At 48.0% G+C, this 17,288-nt stretch overlaps 1 protein-coding gene across 5 annotated transcripts in view; it reads right to left on the minus strand.

Annotated features, from left to right (window-relative positions):
• LOC146805693 (uncharacterized) overlaps positions 1–17,288 on the minus strand; it is a 582,641-nt gene that overhangs the window by 182,504 nt on the left and 382,849 nt on the right. For 3 of the 5 annotated variants that reach the window (XR_014967887.1, XR_014967883.1, XR_014967888.1), the window contains one exon: positions 823–1,287. The exons of the other annotated variants lie outside the window; for them this stretch is intronic. The gene's annotated coding sequence lies outside the window, so the exon portion shown is untranslated. Of the gene's footprint in view, positions 1–822; positions 1,288–17,288 lie in introns of those variants that run through there. 5 annotated transcript variants of the gene reach the window in all.

Consider the following 17,288-nt stretch of genomic DNA (forward strand, 5'->3'; position numbering starts at 1 on the left):
ATTCCCGAGTCCCGCAGCAGCTCACCTTAGCAGCATCAGACTCTAGGCAATACCTAACTTAATTTCCGTAGCCCAGCACTTTCAGACCTTTAGGGATGAGTAGTTCGCTTCGCACCCCTGTATAGCACACCCTAAACACCCCACAGAGGTTACAGTGCTTCTACCCTCCTCTTTCCTACTTTTATCGCCCTTTTTTCCCCTTACTCGCTTCAACAGAATCACAAAATGGCTGCCAACACTTCCTAGTTGCAACCGTTCGCACCGCTCGCTTGTGCTCGTAATGCCTCAGCCAATCAGATGGCAGAATTCCCAAATATCGATATGTGTAAATTTCGATATTTCTCCAAATCTACTGAACGGATTTACACCAAATAAACAAAAGCATGCTTTCTAGACAAAGACCCTTCTCGCTGCCAAATTTAGGGTAATTCCGGTCACCCGTTCGACCTGCAGCCTTGATTAAAGTTTCCTATGGAAATTGCATGGAGAAAACATGTTTTGGGACCCCCCTTTTTTCTCGGCCCCCCCTTGACAAATCACCCCCAAACTTTCAACATAGGAGCTGATATGAACAAAGAATTAGTTTGGAACATTTCATGAAGATTCATCAAACGACGCCAAAGTTATAAGCAAAACAAAAAATGTTCTTCCTATGGAAACTTGGTCCTAACTATAACTACCTACTGGCGACCACCAGTAGGTAATATATATATATATATATATATATATATATATATATATAGAAACACACCTGGTCCTTAGTAGACTTACAGCTTGCTTTTTCGCCGACCCAGTCACCAAGGAATCACGAACCACGGATTTAAAGCAGCAATAAGTTTATTTAAGCTGTAGAATCCTTTGAAGTCGCGTTTCGGGCGTCACTCGCCCTTGATCACATCAACGAAAAGAGGTAAACTTGCCATTTTTAAATTGTGATGCTACACCCATGTGACCACACATCGTGAATAAACATAAACAAAATACTTTACACATTTAGATGTCAGGTATATATCTAAAAGGATATCATGGTCTTTTTGCAATGTTAATATTGATTTACATTTCAAAAACATGTCCCTTAATTCAATACTATTGCTGTATTGAATTAACCTCTTATTCTAGTTGGGGTGAAAACCAAATTGATGCATGTAAAATATAATATGCAAAACAAAGTCCTTAAGAGATCATATTGGATTTCCTCAAATGACCGGAAACATCAGATCCTGAGATAAATCTCATGGTGTGCAGTAGTGAGGATGGTACATTGCAATCATTCAAAATTAATTTCATCTGAAAAAATGGAAATATAAAATATATAAATATATAAATATATTAAGAACATTAAAATATTATACAATAATATTATTAATAATATTTGTGTGCAAAATCGCCATCCTTTCAATCTGCAACTCTTAGATAAGGATCCTAAAATGCTAATAATACTGCATAAATGCCAGTATATGACCATCATATGATAGCCATGCCAATTACTGTACTTCTAGACCCAAAGTACGGGCAAAACTTGCTTTTCTAATTAAAAGGCCATATCCTCAGCATAAAACACCTAAAATGTAACTGTAATGTGCAAAGTATAGTAAAAGTGTAACTGTGTAAATTACAGTGGTGTAATACCCATGGTACATGTATCCCTATATATATCTTCTGTCACGTTCTCCGCCAGAAACAACACCGCTTTCAGCGCAGCGGGTGCCACAGTGCGCAAGGACAGTCCTTCGCCTAGATCCAAGTCACCGTCGCAAAGACAATACCAGGCACTCTCGGGTTGGTTGATTTCAACAATTTATTTTAAAACTTGTGTAACTACATTAAACTGACACACAAATTCCAGCCTCCTGGCCTTTGTCAATGTCAATAATATATATAAATTCATTGAAAAAAAACAAAGGTTAAAGTAACGTTATAGTTGGGTGAATTTGTCAGTGATAACATTAACATTTTGATTTTTTTTTAAAAGATAGAAATTCACCAGTTATAGCTATCAGAGCTAACTATAACTTGGACCCCTGCCAAGCACTGCTTATGCGTTCACATATTACATCACTCATTACATGTTTTATGACATTATTCATGACATCACTCATGACATCTCTTGCGACTCTCGCGGATCTAACCTTCCAGATATACAATTATTTTTCAAAATCTACTGAGTGAATTTACACCAAATCACAAAACCACAACCTGCATACCAATATCAGTTTTTGTTGTAGCCCTGTCTAAAGGAGTCTATGGAAAATGCATGGGGATTTTGACTTTTGGGACCCCCCTTTTTTCTTGGCCCCCCACTTGATGGACCACCCTGAACCTTTCCATGCAGAAACTAGTCAAAATTAGCACCTTTCTGGAAAGTTTTATGGAGACTTGTCAAATGGGGCCAAAGTTATTAGCAATACAAGAAACGCTTTTCCTATGGAAAAGCTGACCTAACTATAACTACCTAGTGGTGACTTCTACTAGGTAAGTGGAGTCCTGATCCTCGGGGGTTGATGCAGTCTGGTGACCCAAGGGGGCACCGGAGTTCAAGCAACATGCAGGAAATTGGTTCAAGCTACATCGTGATGCCCTATATCCCGCACTACCACCTGATTACCCCCGCTGTCATGTCCAAGACCCCGACCGCTGCCCCCTTTCTGGACCCTACGGCAGAAGCCAGCCACTGGCAAAGGATCACCGTACTGTTCCGCGAGATGCGGGACGTTTGGAGGGTTGCCGCGGGAGCCAGGAAACTACAGCTCCCAGCGGCCTCTGCAATAGACGACGCGCGCGCACAGGAAGTGACGCGACGCAAGAACCGGGCGGTTACGAAAGCCAGAGCCAGAGAAAGAGTGAGTGCAGATTATTATCGAATTGCCGGAGAACCTGCCAGAGTTTAATACCGAGTACCCAGAGTACGGTAAGGGTGTCATTTGACACCACCAAGACTAGCATTTCCTTTTGCTTGCGCTGTGTTTGGAAATCCTAGTGCCATCAGCCATTCAATGCTCCTTGTGGATTGGTTACAGTTTTGGATAAAACCTTGGCGTGAGGATACTATATTGATTGACATTACCAGGTGGTATATGGTGCATACCCCATTGTGAATTTCGGAGACAAGATATTCTCCTTCAGTTATTTTGTTCATTATAAATGCCAGCTGATTCATATGATTGCCAATATGAAAAACGTATGATATGTTTGTGTTTATTTTGTCTTCTAGCCGGGGGTTGTAGCGTGGTCGCTAAGCTGCATCATAAGACCATCTTCCCCAGTGAAGTCTACACACACACCCTATCGGGTGGGTAACTGTGCTACGTCTTTGTCGAGTGCATGTTAGCATATGGTGTGGATTCGTTTTTATGTGTTGTTTGTTTATCTACAGTCCCATAAGCTGAGCATTACGTGACGAACACCATTCAGAAACGGTGGCCCAGAAAAGGCGTTGACAAAACTTACTACCCCTTCTGCTGGTAGCTGCCAGACGTGGTTCTTTTTGTTTACAGGTAGACCCTGTAGTTTAAGGTGGAGCAAGCCAGTTGGTCACTAAGTATATCCAGCAGTACAGTGTGTTTACCTAATCTTGGTTTTCTTACAGGTCTCCCTCCCCGCTGTTCCCTTCCTTACCTTCCCCCGATTGACCCCCTCAACCTTCCGTGCCGTTACGGCATCTCGGAATTGAGGTTGTCAATAGGTGGACTCCATTGAGCAACGAACCGATCCTGAGAGGCCTCCGAGGGACCTGACACCCGCATAACCTACCTGGAAATAACACAGCATTCTGGGATCTGTAGTTCACACGCATCAGGTGTCCTGCAGTAGGTGAGGAAAGGCACTGTCCTTGGGGGTGGAGCGGCCCAGAACCAATCGTTTTGAGGCAGGACATTTAAAATCTACGGTGACCCTTGCACCTCCTGATACACTTCTGGTGCTGAAGAAGGCTAATTAACGCCGAAATGCATTCACTATGCTGTATACTTGCTGAATAAAGAAGCCTCCTTGTTACCCCTTTTGCGGCCTCTGCTCTGTCTTCGGAGGAGTTTCTGTGTGATATATATATATATATATATTGCCAAAGACTAAGTTCAACAAGCTGTTGACATGCAAAACAGATCATGTGATATATGGGTTGGAGTGTCCGTGAGGACTGCGCAGAACCAAGTTACAAGCGCACAAGCGAATACTCCAACACATTCGAGCGATCGCCAATCAAGATCCAACTTACCCTGTTGCTTGACACTTCAAAGAGAGGCAAGATAACAATTTGAAACACCTCAAATATTATTTACTGTATTCAGTGCCCTTCAACAGAAGAGGGGGCATCAGGGAAGTGATGTTGAGAAAGCTGGAAACCCAATATATTTTAGAAATTGATTCCAAAACTCCTGGGTGGCTCAACATTACTGAGGACCTATTTACATGTCTATAATTGAGTCAGTAGACAGTAGCAAGTGCATGAGGAAGGCAATCATTATGTATAACTACAAGACAGACAGCACTAACCCGAGAAGTCTTCAAATCAAATCTCAAAAACAGGAATCAGTAATAAGGCTTATATATAAGAAAAGTTGAACAATATTTTCTATAAAAATACATACATAAAAAAAGATATCCTAATAACCAGCTGCTATACTTCCATTGGTTTTATTATTAGCAGTTTGCACATTAGAAAAATTACAAAGGGTGAGATATTGGCGCAAAGCACTTTAGCACTTGGCACAACGGCGCTTTAATAGACAAATCAACAGTGTGACAAATCTAGATATTGCAGAGTATCAGTACTGATATACAATTTTACAAGCATTACAGAAATCAGTTGAATTTCCAAATGAGTGAACCATAAAAAGGAACACATTTTTTTTAGGCATTTAAAGCCTGTAATTGAATTACAATGCATTAGTAAAGTAGTGATTTTATCTGTCTTTGTGAAAATTACTCATTGAGCTTTAACAGGAAGGATAATTCTAATAATTATTTATGTGCAATAACATCAAAGGAACTTTTTAATATGAATTTCAATATTAATGTTGCTCTTTTATATTATGCATTTAATCATTGTATTTAAACTGCACATACATGAAAAAAGAAAAAAGTATTGTATATACTACATACATCATTTAGAGTTTATCATACAGTCTGTTTTCAGTTGTCAGGCTGTATTTAAGAACTTGTCGCCTTAAACAAGGTTATGTGTGCCTTTGAAAATTACTCATTTACCTTTAATGGGAAAGACAATTCCAATAATCACTCATGTGTGATATCATCAAGGGAACTTTTTAATTTTAATATTAATTGTAATATTAATGTTGTTCTTTTATATCATGCATTTAAGCCTTTTATTTAAACTGCACAGAAATGAAAAAAGTAAAGTATTTGTTACATAATTATCCAAAGTTTATCATACAGTCTGTTTTCAGTTTCCATGCTGTATCTGAGCACTTGTCACTTTAAATAAGGTTGTCCCACAATGCAGTAGACTGACTTCTTGGTGCCGCGGTGGCTGCTGCCGCGGTGGTGACTGGGAGACAGTTGTGGCTTGCTCCTTGGTAAACGGTAGCTGCACAGCAGGCTGCTCTCCCGAAGATTCTTTGCTGTTGGGGACTTTGGTTCAATGGTCGGCGGTGGCCATTAGGTTGTTTGCTCTGGTACGATCCACACAGACTGGGGTGTTTGCTGGTTCTCATCGGGGTTTGGGCGGGCATTTCAATCGAAGATGGTCGACCTGCCCTTTCGTGGTGGGAGACATAGCCAGGGGTCTCTTCCTTCTGCGAATCCCGGGGCCGATAGGGTGCCTCCTGTTCTTCAGGTCCTTCCTTTCATGGCTGTGAGGGGCTTCGGGAGGCTCCGATTGGGTGTCGCCTCGGGTCTTTTTGTGGTCTGGGAGATGTTTGGGGGGGATCGATGGACCCTCCGGATTTTCGCCTAGGTTTTCGGATGGATTTTGGTGTGCCATCGGGGGCAAGGTTCCAGGCTTCCCCTGTTCCCGGCTCTCCGGTCCAGTGTTGGGATCTTTTTTAGGGGGTTCAGGTCCTGGTTTCCAATTGGCCCATGGTTTGGGTACCTGTGGATCGGCTGGGTCAGGGGGTTTACTTGATCCTGTTTCTGATACAATATCTCTCCGGGGGCTTCTGCTGTGTTCTGGTTCAAAAGGCTGTGTGTTGGTGCATCCCTCCTTGGTTCTTCAGATGGTTGTCTCTTTGGGTGGTTCTGCCCTTTCTGTCCGTAGGGGATTGCCTGGCTTCTCCGTCGCTCAAGGGTGCAAACTTCATGTGCCGGTGCTCATGGCGTCCCAGTGGTTTCTGAGGTTTTGTGTGGACGGCGCTCGTTACCAGTTCCTGGTCTTGCCTTTTGGTCTCTCGGCCTCACCTAGGGTGTTTGCTATGGTTTAGCTTCCTGGGTGGAGTTGTTGCATGCTCGGGGGTTCCGGGTGTTCCTACCTAGGATGGCTGGTTGATCTCTTCCTCTTTTTCCTTTAAAGCTCGTTCACATTCCAGGGAGGTCTGTCTTCCTGTGGCTGTTCAGGTGGACTCTGACCTCGGTGAAGTCCCGTCTGTGCCCCTCTCAGGAACTGTTGTTCATTGGGGGGTCTTCATCATCTGGCTGGGTTGGTTTCCTGTCGGGACCTTGCTGTCTGTCCCTGGTGCGCGAACTGGGGGGGCGTGTTGGTCTCCCCTTCTTCCATGGATCGGCAGTGGTTTCTGGAGCGATTCCCTGTGGCCTAGTGGTTGAGGTCTTACTTTCTTATTGTCAGGGTTCCTGCTTTGACTACTTGCATTTCAATGGTACTGTTTCTTCAGTTCAAGGTGTAGGTTATGGTTTTTATTAAACTGATACACTTGTGCCCTCTGGTGTCTCCTGTTTTTGAGCTTTGGTGTCCGGGGTCTCTGTCATATGGCCAGTTGTTTCCGGGGGAAGTGGAGATTTCCCGGGACTTGTCGTGGTGGCTGGAGGTTCGGTCCCTCTTGCAGAGCTCTCCCTTTGGGTCCCAGGAGCAGTTGGTGCTGCCTAAAGGTGCCGGCGTGCTGGGTTGGGGGGCTTTGTTGGCCCAGGAGTATGTTCAAGGGATCTCGTCGGTCCGGGCTGCAGGGTTGTCTTCCACTTGGAGGGGATTGTTGATGGTTCTGTTGTCTTGGACTCTTTCTACCTTGGGTCCTACTGCAGTATATGCTGGTGTGGTCGGACAACACGGTGGTTACGTGTTAGATCGACCGCCGGGGGAGTGCTGACATGGCTTCCCTCGTCTTGTTGGTGTGTCTGCTTTGCCGGTGGGCGAAGATGGCCTTGTTGCTTCTGTGGCTGTTGCATCTACCAGAGGTTTTGGTGTCGGTGACGGGTTACCTGTGCTGGGTTTTTTCCCTTCCTGTCAGTCATGTGCTTCTCTGGTTCGGTCAGACTCGATTTTGTGAGTGGATGCGCTATCATTTAGGTTGCAGGGGATTTGCTGTGTGCCTTCCCCCGGTTTACTTGGTTCCGTGGCTCCTGCTGGAGTTCTCGTTGGGCCGGGCTTCTGTTTTCTTGGTGGTGCTTGCTTGGAGCCAGAGGCCTGTGTCCCCTCTGTTGTTGAGGTTGGCGGGGGCCCTGGCTGGCTGTTGCCAGTGGTTCCTGATCCCCTGTTGTGTCCTCCTGTGTCCAGGGATTGTCTAGTCCGCTTGCATCTGGCAGGTTGGCTGTTGGGAGGCTGCACCTCGTGGCTAGGGTGTGTTCTCCGGATGGGCTCTGTTCTCCAGCACTCCCGGCTCCCTTTGACTCTGGTGTCCTGTGCTTGGCATTAGGTGTCTTTCAGGGTTGGGGTATGGATTGGGGCTGGTCTGCTGTGGTGGTGGATCCTGTGCGTATCTTCGATTACTGTGGGTTGACTTCCACTTGGGTCTCGCTGTGGCCTCCTTGCGGGCTCTGTGTGTGGCGGTGTGGGCCTTTCAGGGTCTGGCCTGTGGCCTGTGGTTCATTGGGGTCCCGGTTGTTGAGGTGTTGTTTCCACTGTGAGTCCCCAGGTTACGTCCTTTATGCCTGATTGGGACCTTCCTCTGGTGCTGTGGCCTTTACGGTCAGCTCCCTTGGGCCTCTGGCGGCGGGGCCTCTGCATTTTTTGCCGATCTAGGTGATTTTTCTGGTCGCTGTTACCTCAACCTGGTGGGTTGGGGTGTTGGGCTCCTTGCTTGTTCTGAGCCTTTTTTGGCGTTTCTTTTCGAATCAGGCCGTTCTCCGGTCTGATCCTTCCTTTGTTCCCAGGGTCCTTCCTTGTTTGTCTGATCAGAGGTTCTGGTTCTGCCTGTGTTCTGTCCTAATCCTCTTTCGGGGGTTCTGGTGCGACTCTCAATCGGTGGCTGTGATGGGCTCCGGGGGCACCGTGTGTGGCTGGTGGGGTGCTGGTGCCTGGGTCGGTGCAAGGGCTCCTTCCTTCCTTGTTTTCAGGGAGCGTCTCTGTCTGAAACCCATGGGGCTGCTGCTTGCAGTTCTCTGCATGCCCTTCTGTCCCATTAGCTTTGGTGGTGGATATGGCGGGGTCTGCTGATTTTGAGGACGCTGTGTTGCGTTCTGTTCGGGTGGGGTGACTTTCTGCTTGTGCCGTTAAAGTCTTTTCCTGCTTTTTGGTGAAGCCGATCCTTGCTTTGGTATCTGCTCATGCGTTAAGGACTGTGACGGGGACGTCTGACGAAGAGGTAATGTCCGGTTACTTACCGGTAATATTCATTATTCTGAGTCGTAGACCTCCCCGTCACAGTACTGGTTTCCATCCCTCCCACCCTGTTCGGCTTCTTGTGCTTGGTGGTACAGGATGTGCTACAGTAGGTCATGGGTTTAGGTGCCACAGGATGTGGGAGTGGCATGGAGGGAAGGGATGGGCTAAGGGAGTTTTTTGCTTGGAAGTTCTGTGGGAGGAGCTACTGCTCATGCATTAAGGGCTGTGACGGGGAGGTCTACGACTCTGAGTAATGAATATTACTGGTAAGTAACCGGACAATACGGTCACCAAACAGCTCCTAGTACCGCCCTTTAATGTGTCAATCACTATGAATTGGCAGGTTGCTTCTCTTTACAATCACTCATTCAAGTTGGGTAATGTCATTTATCCCTGGAAGGTAGTAAGGGCCGGTAGCTCCACAGAATTGGGAGATCTGCTGGTGGGTGGCAGAGGTAAGGATCATGTTCTGGAGGGTTTTCTTGTTTGCTTTGCTCCAGGGCGCACCTCGTGTTGCAGGTGGCATGCATGCCAGCAGCCATCAACGTGTCCTAAGAGTTAGTGTGAGGTGGCCCCAGAGTTCAACATGCCCCGTGTTGGATGTGAGGTCACCTGCCCTAGTATTTTATTCGTTTAGTTCCTGCGATGGGAATCCAGTACAACTTAGTAGTTAATGTAAGGAAAATAGCATGATTTAACACGGAGCTTCTCGAACCTGGACAGTTATTTTAAGGGAAGAAGTCCTGCTATCGGCTGTGCATGATCAATCTCTTTTTTATTAAATAGAACATTTCTTTCTACATTGTTATTCTAGCACGTACACAAAAATGCCAAAACACCAAATCTGTGTTGAGAACTGACTGAATGTGCGCGGAATGGTAGCACTTATTTCACACATTTTGTTAGGGGCTATTCACTTAACTCTTAAGGAAGGGGGTGATCAAAGAGGCTTTGCTACTGGTCAGAAAATGTGTGAGCAGTTTAATAACAATTACACATAAGGATATGTTAGTAAATGTCCCTAAAAGATAAAGAGTACACATGGAGTCTAATGTGAATTTAATGGGTAGAGGGTATGTCCAGGGCTTTAAGTGGGTTGATAAAAATGGGGGGTTCTCTCAAAGGGATGTAATGTTTGTAATAAAGGGTGTAGCTTAAACGTGTAAGATAAAAACATCTCTGCTGCCTGACTGTTATTTTGCTGTCTCTTTCTGTTACTGCATCTAGATATACAATAGAACAACTGGCATGCACTTAAGACAAACCCAGACTGTTGGGTTTATCAGTGGTTGTTAGCTGCAGAAGATGAATGAGCAACAACAATGACTTTGTGCCAAATAATACTGAAAATGCTTTAGTTATATAATTATGATGCTGTGAAATAACTATGCCACTCCATTAGAAACGTTAAATAAAACTATTTCTAATATTCTTACTTTTATTTATTGTAGGCTTGAAAAAATGTCTATAAACTGGTAATACTTGTCATCAGCTGCCCATGCAGCAGCATTAATAACTGCAGACCTGATAAATGTATAGCCTAAGCCTGCACTCTGCCCTTCACACCTCCTGCCCTGATGGGGATCCCCATGCTGCACACTTTCAGATCAATAGCAGGTGATCCTATCTTCTGATTTGCTCCTTCTTGGCACCTGCATAACCACCTGTCCAGTCTAGTTTTCTAATTACGGCCTCAGGTTTCTGGATTGTGATTAAAAGAAACCTGAACTCCACACCTTGAATAGAAATAGACCAGAGGAGTGGTGCAGAGGCAGGGATTGCTTCAGGATATAGCTTTTTATTTGAGACGGCTCTTTTAAGCTCCTGCTTTTCTGCACTGCTTTGCCATCCGTTACATAATATATTTGCGGTGACAGAAGGTCACAGTGGGGACTGGTCATCAAAGTGAGGGTTTTTAACAGAATTTCGGCATGATTGTAGAAGCCCATTGCTGCCCACTGCTCCTCCTACTACTATATGTATATTAAATAGACTTTAGAATTAACTTTAAAATGTTTTCTGAAGGCTATTTTTGTATAATTTGAGAGTTTCATCTTTGGGCTGGTTTTGGGGCTGATACTGATTGTGTTGGGTTGAATTTGGGCTGTTACTTGGACAGCTTTGGGCTTGTGATGGGACTCGGATCATTACATCCCTTCCCAAGTTGGTACTCAAAACAGAATAACAGTATGTTAACAAATAAAGTCTCTAAGTCTCTGACAAGGTGCTGGATTCAGCCTTAGGTTGTAACGCCGTTGACTAGATCTTTAGCTTGAGCGAGGGCTTTGCTAAGACGGGGTGATCAAACTCTCGTCTCCTTCAGTGGCAGTTTTTAACGGTTGTGGAGGGTCTGCCGGGCTTAGCTCTCTTGTGTGGAAAGAGGGTGTCTCTCTGGCCGACACACCTCTGGTTTCTGCGTCTCTGGGGCTAACCTCCTCATGGCGTACTCCCAGTGATGTGAGCAAGTCTTTGAGCTCCCCTCCTTGAAAAGGGGGCCCGTTGTTTGTTTTGAGCTCATGTGGCAAACCAAAGAGCACCAATGTTCTCTTTAGAACTGGTAGCAGGCGTGCGAATGACGTGAATGCAAGCACTTCGAATATTGGATATTTGGAGTAGCTATCAATGAGTACCGCGGTCACTCTCCCATCAGGAAAGTTCCCAAAATCGAGGCTTACCCGCAACCATGGGGCTGTGGTAGGTTCCTTGGTTGTTACTGGCACGGGTGACTCTTGGCTGCTTGTGAGTTGATAGGGGCGACAGTTTTGCACCAGGGCATCCATGGCTGCCTCCAACCCGGGAAACCACACCTTCTCCCTCATGCATGACTTAATCTGCACCGTTCCTTTGTGGCCTTCGTGGGCGAGGGCTGTTGCCCTCTCTTGGAGACTCAGTGGGATCACGTTTCGGAATCCTCTTAGCACCAAACCTTCCACTGCTGAGCTTAGTTCGTCTCGCACCCTCCATAGCTTTCCAATATTTTCCCTGTCTGATCTGCACCCATTGTTGGCATCGCACAGGAAGTCCTCCCAGGATCCTTTCTGCAGGGAGTCCATTACCTTGGTTAACACATGGTCGCTTTTGGTGGCTGTCTTGATTTCCTCGATGGTGAGGGCGCGAGGGCATGACCATTGGGAGATCATGTTACCATATACTTCAGTCTTTGCTTCATTGTCACTGTATTCTCTCAGTGGACCTGGCGGGGGCCGGGAGAGGAAGTCTGCAGGATTTTTCACCCTGAGTTAATACACAAGCTCCATCTGGTAGTGTTGCACCTGTATTGCCCTCCACTCAATCCTCTGCGGAGGATGTGGGGCCGTGCCTCGAAATAATGGGACCAGTGGTTGATGGTCGGTCACTACCCTAAATGGGTGCCAGCTGACATACAGATGAAAATGGTTGCAGGCCCATTTAATTGCCAGTGCTTCCCGTTTGATTTGGGAGTAGCGTGCTTTGGTTGTTGTGAGGGCTTTGCTCCAAATGCGAGGGGCGCCCATTTGCCTGGTTCTTTTTCTTGTGTGAGGACTGCCCCAAGACCCATGGGGCTGGCATCTACCAGTAGCTCGGCTGGCGTCGAAGTACGCCATGGGGGTCTTTCCGAGTAATACCTTCTTGACCTTCCAAAACGCTTCGTCCTCCTCTCTGCCCCACTCCCACGCAGCCTCCTTTTTTGGGAGGGCTCATAGGGGCTGGACTATCGTGGCCAGGTTGGGTATGAATCGCCTGCAGTACGTGGCAATCCCGAGAAAACTCTGTATTTCTGATACTGTGGTTGGTGCTGGGGCTTGCTGTATGGCATGCAATTTTCGTGGGTCCATCTGTACTCTATTCTGGCTGAAAACGTTTCAAAAGAATTTGATTGAACTCTGAAAGAACAAACATTTATTTGTCTTTGTGGAGGGTTATGCCGTGGTCAGACAGCCGTCGCAGAGTTGCTCGAAGGTGGTGGTGGTGCTCTTTGATGGTCGTCGAGTGTATTAAGATGTTGTCACTGACCTTTAATACTCCCTGGAAGCCTGATAGGATTTCCGAACAGCTTTTTGGAATGTTTCAGCGGCAAACGAAATTCCAAAGTTCAGCCGCTTATATCGGCGCAGCCCTGTATGCGTCGAGAAGGTTTTTATGTACCGGCTCTCCTCGGCTAGCCTCAGCTGGTGATACCCCACGTTGAGGTCTATCTTAGAGAATAACAAGGACCCGTTCAAATCGGCTATGATGTCGTCAACTATTGGCATTATGTGCCTTTTTCTCTTGATGCCCTGGTTGGGCAGGCGCATGTCGATACGCAGTCTTATTTGCCCGGGCTGCTTCGGCTTTTCGGCTATTACCATAGGCGAGACCTAGGGTGTCGGGCCGGTGACCTTTTCAATCACGCCTTGCTGTTCCAGATTTCGGAGCTCCTGTTCAACCAGCGGCCACAGGTGAAACAGGAGGCGTCTTTGACGTAGTGCTACTGGCTTTATGGCTTTGTAGATGTGCAGCTTGACTGGTGGTCTTTTCATGCATCCTAGTCCAGTGAAGAGTTGTGGGAATATTTCCAGTATCTCGTCTGTTTGTAGGGTTTTGACTGCGCGGGCGAACGTGAATAGGCCTAGGTCTTCTGCTGTGTGGCTTCCTACTAGAATGTCGGCCTCTCTATCCACCACGTGGAACATTGTTGTGATCTCTTGGCCTTGTGCCTTCACTTGCACAGTCATCTTGCCTTTTAGAGGCACAGGTGTCTGGCTTCAGTAAGTGAGTATCTTGACACCCGATGGGATTAGCTGGGGTCTTGGTTGTAGTTGCTTGTATTGTTGACTCCCCATTACATTCACGGATGCGCCAGTGTCGATTAATGCCGTGACACGGGATCCTGCGATTTCTATGATGCATGTGGGTTGCGGGCACCTCCGATGTTTCAAGTCGCTGGCAAATGAGATGAGATAACACTCGCCTTCATCCTCCGTGGATGAGTCTTCCTGGCAGTGTCGCTGTCGTATCGATGCTTTGGCTGTGTTTGAGCTTTCGGTGTCTTCGAGGGACAGTTGCCTTGCTGCTTTTAAAAGTGGTTTCCTTCCACGTGTGTCTCTGTTCCTCAGACCACCTCTGCACGTACTGGCAAAGTGGTTTGAGGTGCCACATTTCTAACACATACGCCCTTGTGCTGGGCATTCTTCTGTGTAATGTTCTTCTCGCCCGCAGTACCAACACCGTGATCTGGGTGTGTTCTCTGTCGGCCATCTCCCTCTGTTCCATCTTCCTTGTGTGCGGAGCGAATCTGCTGAGTCCGTTTTGATGGTTGTGAATTTTTCCGGCTGCTGGGTGATGGCAATTTCCATCTCTGTCGCTCTTACGTCCGACAGGTCATGGGATCTTGCCATGACTAGGATGTCTTCTAGCAGGATCTCGGGCTGGCCAAGGGGTCTTGTTTCTGCACCCTTGTATGGCCTGCGCTCTCACTTCTTTGTTTTGATCAGCAGCTGTACATGTGCTGGCTAGCTCCCTCAGGCGTGTGTGGAACACATCCTTTGATTCTCTTTCTCTTTGGCGTGCTTGTCGGAGCTTGAATCTATCGTAGTCTGGATTCAGCTGAAGGTCAAAGTGCGCATTCAGGGCTCTGACTGCGGTGTCGTAATCATTCGCAGCTCCGGTGTTTGGCAAGTGTGCAAAAAGTTTGTATATCTCCTCCCCTGCAAAATGTAGTAGTAGGGACCTTTTGATGGTATTGTCCGTCTCCCACGTCACAGTGAAGTAGTTGTCTGGGCGGCCGATCCATACTTTCCACCTAGGGGAGGCAGTGGGGGGGTCCACAAGCTCGCTAAACGGTGGCAGTGCATTGATTTCGGTGTGCTGCGGGGTAGGTTGAATGTGCTGGAGACCAGACTGCTGTGCCAGATGTGGGGGTTGCTGTGGGCCTGCTTGCGCGCCGCGTCTGTCATGATCAGAGGTGCTTGTGCCTTCCACTTACTTTTCAACTAGCTGTGCTTCAGCTTTGTGTTCTGCTTCATGTCCTTGTTTGTTTCTATTTCCTTTCCCCCTTTTATTTTTCCTCTTCTGTCCTTCCTTGTCACACTCACCAGCAGATGTGGGGCCTACTGTAGTCTTGGATGCAGTGCAGTGTCACGTGGAAGCTGGACTTCTTCTTTCCCTATTGTGGGTTTTGTGCCTGCCTAAGCTTTGTGTGAGGCAGTTGGGGTCTTCAGATGGTGCAGTAAGTAATGCGTGTGTGTGCGCTTGGCCGCGAGGCAATGTGGGCAGGCCGCTGTATCTCTCTGATGCACTTGCAGCAGCGTTGAGTGGCATCGGTGTTTTCCTTGTTGCCGCAACTGGAAGGCAGTTGGGGACACTGCTGGTAGGAGCAGGGATGGCCACTGGGCGCTGCAGCGTCGGTGAGTCGTTCGGGCTTCACTGTAGGGTCAGGAACGCCGGCCAACGTTGGGTGTTCCGCGGGGCTCTGATATGCAAATTGGCAGTCGCAGTAGCTTTTGCAATGTGTCCGCCGTCCACAGGGTGAAAAGGACGTGTCGAGTGGCAGCTGTAGCAGTGTAGTGGCTGCATGTTGAAGTAACCCTAAACCCTTGGCACGGAAGGGCCTGCACACTTTGTATCACTCTCTGGCCAAGCCTGGCCAGAGACCTTAAATAAACGGGCGGAGTTCGCTCGGGACTTCCTGCCCGCACCAACAGCCTTGTGTGTAAGTGTCTTTATTCCTGCCCTGATCCAGGCTGTGGTGCGTGGCCATATAACACTGGCGACGAGGGTGGGCGTACACCCGAAGTGGTCGCTTGCCGCCACACTGGCCCCTTACTTCTGCCCTGCAAGCCTTCACTCGACGGTGTGCGGAGAACCGTCCTTGCTTGCTGAACCGCCGTGCGCCCCTGCCACCGCAGGCATCGCACTGCAGCACTGAGACGATGCCGATGCCGATGCCCTGCAGTGCACCTTGCCCTTCACACAGTGGAGCGAAGGTACCGTGCCCCCGCTAGCGGCCCGCTCAGCTTTTGCAGCCCTGGCTTGCCGCATGCTGCTGAATCAATGCCAGGCCCGGAGCATCACCAGCGTGTGAGTCCTGAAGATGCGTGCGTGGGCCGCTCCGCCAGCCGACTATTGGCAGTTTGCTATAAAGCCACGAGCAGCCGCCACTGCCTCCCCACATGGCATGAAAGCACGTGGCAGGGCGCGGCCCTGCATTACTGACTGCTGAACACCGTTTTGGCTCAGTGGCACATGCACAGAGGGAGGAAAAGCGCACTTCTCACTTCACCTAGCAGCAGGAAGAGCAGCATCTGAGGGTGCACACAGACAAGTGAGAGGACACTCACATCTGGGGGGCCACACGTCTCTCATCAGCATAAGATACAGAATTTGAAGGCAGTTGTTGATGCCACAGTGGAAGCTACAAGGCCGAACACACAGACATGTTGGACCCAGCAGCACAAGCGGCCCCACCCAATGCCCAACAGATACAACCAGCAGAGCAACCGGTGTCCCAACACTCCCAAATCAGTGCGCCGCCCCCATTCAGTGAGCTAATTGACCCGGCCACTGCGTCCCCCAGATGGAACATCTGGATTGGCAGGCTGGAAAACTACTTTACTGCTACAAGAGAAATGGAGAGCGCAGTAAAGAGGTCGCTACTGCTACATTTTGCAGGGGAGGAAATTTACAAACTGTTTGCGCACCTGCCAAACACAGGGGCGCCCACTGACTACGACTCTGCGGTCATGGCTCTGATCGCACACTTTGATCCCCAACTAAACCCCGACTATGAGCAGTTTAAGCTCCGACAAGCACGTCAGAGAGAGGGGGGTCAATTGATGCCTTCCACGCGCGTCTATGGGAACTGGGTAGCACATGTACTGACAATGATCAAAACAAGGAGGTGAGAGCCTTAAATCATCCAGGGATGCCGTAACAAAAACCTGCGGACCCTCATCCTAAGACAGCCGGGAATCACTCTTGAGAACATCCTTAACATGGCACGATCACATGACCTATCGGAGGCCAGAGAAACTGCAATGGATGTCGCAATCACCCAACAGGCGGAGAAGACGGTGACAGTCAAAACCAAAAGAGCAGATGCCGTGCGCACGCAGAGGAGGGGCGCCTGCGGGAGGTGGCTGAACAGAAGCTCGCGAGGGTCACAGTGCGGGTACTGTGGGAAAGATCACCCCCAAGAAGAATGCCCCGCACAAGGAAGGACGTGCTCGAAGTGATGCACCCCCAATCACTTTGCGAGTGTATGCAGAGGAGGACCTCGGGGCAGAGGGGCTCGCAGAAGAAGACCACCATTTAAGGCAGTGAGACACCTGTCGTTGGAGGAGTCAGACAGTCCAAAAACGCCCAAAACACCAGCGCAGACAATACTTGGAAGATTCCTCCATTGAAGATGACGGAGAATGCTACCTCATCTCCATCGCCAGTGATCTCAAACAGAGGCGGCGCCCACAACCCACGTGCGCAATTGAGATTGCAGGGTGTCCAGTCACGGCGCAGATCGACACAGGAGCATCCGTGAATGTGATAGGGTGTCAGCAGTACAAGCGGCTGAATCCAAGACTCATACTGACCCCGTCGCATGTGAAAATCCTGACGTATGGCAGCCAGACCCCATTACCTTTCAAAGGCAAGATGACGGTACAGG

This window comes from Triturus cristatus, chromosome 8 (genome assembly GCF_964204655.1).
Source record: "Triturus cristatus chromosome 8, aTriCri1.1, whole genome shotgun sequence".
Classification (NCBI taxonomy): Eukaryota; Metazoa; Chordata; class Amphibia; order Caudata; family Salamandridae; genus Triturus; species Triturus cristatus.